This window comes from Notamacropus eugenii, chromosome 3, assembly GCF_028372415.1.
Source record: "Notamacropus eugenii isolate mMacEug1 chromosome 3, mMacEug1.pri_v2, whole genome shotgun sequence".
NCBI classification, from domain to species: domain Eukaryota; kingdom Metazoa; phylum Chordata; class Mammalia; order Diprotodontia; family Macropodidae; genus Notamacropus; species Notamacropus eugenii.
In genome coordinates, this window is record NC_092874.1 from 97,818,118 (window position 1) to 97,820,707 (window position 2,590).

Sequence of the window (2,590 nt, forward strand, 5' to 3'; positions counted from 1 at the left end):
CTCTGGCTAGTATTATTTAGGATGAATAAGAAAGGGGAGGAGCAGGACTGGTGAAAGGCCTGGGAATCCATTTCCAGTCCAATCAAAGCTTGATAAACCAGATTATTTGGGAAATGGGTGGCCCTCAATAATTAAATATACTTGTTAACTGGGGTTTAAGTAGAAACTCCTTTTTTTGTTGTTGTAATCCTTATTAAAAATCTTTCAGTACAGGGAGGCCAGGGGCCAGGGTATAATCCCTCTATCTTACAAAGAGATTTTAGGAGCAACCTTCTGAACATCAGTCATCACTTTCCAGGCTTAGAGACTGATGGTGACAGAGGAGATAGGTCCCAAGACATCTGCTACCATTTGGTATGATGAGGTGGAAAGAACACAGGACTTCACATCTTGTCCCCGATCTGCCACTAACTTGACTTGTGACCTTGGTTAAGTCACTTCATTGGGCTTCAATTAACTTTCCTGTAAAATGATAGCTGGACAAGATAATCCCTAAAGTTCCTTTTCCACTTTCAACATTATGTGACTGATATACTCTGACAACATTTCTGATCTCAGCTTTTCTTGAGTTATTTTTTTTTTATTAAAATTGGAACATGGCAAAAGAAAATGAAAAAAAGCAACTTCTGATAAAACTGGATTCTAGTTAATTTGGGTTTTGCTATATGCAGCCAAGCTGGAAAAAGCCCCAGTACTGTGAACATGTCAGTGTTCCAACACCTGAAATCTGGACACCCCCTTTTATTTTGCTGCAAGAATTCCCTTTGTGTAGCAACTTGGGGTCTGGGAGAAGCAGAAAAAGAGACAAGGGAAAGGTTCAGAAGCTGCGAGCTCAACAGGGGTGGGGTGGAGAGCTGCCTTCTCACTGCTCCTCAGGCAACCCCCTTCCAAACTGGGAGAGAAGCGGGGGTCAGAGTGCAAGGAAGGGGAAAGTACTTTTTTCTTTTAAATAAATGCATTGAGAGCCCCAGGGCACTTCATCCCACCCTCAGTGGCCTTATTTTTTTTTTCTTTTTTTATTTTTTTGCAGGGCCATGCAAGACACAAACACAAAGAATGTGGCCCCTGGGGAATTAAGGCCCTGGGGCCACATAAGATGCACACATAAAAGAGGGAGTCAGGTGGCGCTCTCTAAAAAAAATATAACAACAACAACAAAAAACCGCTCACCAGGCACCATGACACATTAGGATCAATGTCCATAACTGTCCTCAACTGTACAGATAGCACCAATGAAGAGAGCCCAGGGGTTAAGGGGCAAGGGAGGAACCACAGCCGGGGCATCTCAGAACTGCTGCTGACATCTACTTGACCCTTGGGAAGAGTCTGCCCATCCGTCTGGCATTACAACTCTCTACCCCCTCTTTACTACCCTGCTCCCTTGAGAAACTGGAGTAAATCAGGTTCTGTCCCTTAGGCAGGACAAGATCTGACTCCAGGGAAGTCCTCGCCCCTTTATCTCCTGCAGTCAAATCAAGATGCTGCTGGATCAGCTCTTGGGGAAGGGGGTAGACCCCAGCTCTTCCTCCCTCCCTCAAGAGCCCAGTGAGATTTGCACACATTTCAGCAGCGTTGTCTTCAGTCCCGGGATGGAGCACTATGTGAACCATCTGCCCTCCTATTCTCCCGATCCATAACAGGTAACCACAAGTACTCCTTGTTGGTCCTAATGAGGGTGGGCAGGAGAGGATCAGGCTGAAGCATTTGCTCAAATGACTGAGGTAGGACAGTATGGTGGAACAGCACAGGCACTAGACTAGAAGTCAGGGGGACCTGAGTTCCGGTCCTACTTTGTGACTTCAGGTCTGTTGCTTCGCCTCCCTGTGGGTCAGTTTCCTTATCTGTTAAAGGGGCATAAGGCTATCTTGATCCTGATCCATCACCTGCATAGGTGAAGATCTGGGGTATCAGTGGTCCAGTGGACAAAGAAAGAGGTGGTGAGGGTGAAAGGAGAAAAAGAGCCTAGAAAGTGTTTTGGGAAAGTCTAAAGAACTATTCAAAGACAAGGTGGTTCCAACATTTTAGAACTCATCCCTTAACACATCCCTCTCTGTCTCCCTTTTTTCTGTAGGGACTTTCCTACCTGCAGTATAAGTGATTGTCCCTTCAGGTCTAGAAGGGCCCCGGGGGATCCCTGGCTCCCCACTCCCAGGTGCAACGCAGCTCAACAGGTAATCCTGAGTTCACTGCTAACCTTGCTCTGGATCCATGGTCCTATCCAGTAAAGAAAGGAGTTACGGGAGGGTCCCTTCCCAGAGGGTCCCTTTCCAATCCCTTACTTAGTTAGGTCTGAGAAGCATGGCTGGGGTTGAGGGCTGACCCAGGCCAAGTAGCACCAACCACTCCTAATTTTACAGGTGTTCAGTCTAAGACTTCTGCACCATCACCTTCTCAAACTGTTCCCAATCTTAGGCAGGGTTCTGCTGTCAGCCCCTTTGGTCCATGGTCCACTAGGTGAGTGAAGCCCTGGGCTCTCCATTCAGATTGGGCAGAGTGGATCAAACATCCTTGCCCAGCTTTCAAGAGGCCTGATCTGGAGTGCAATTAAAGTTCCCAAATCCCAGGACCACACAAGGAGTATGAGGAGGGG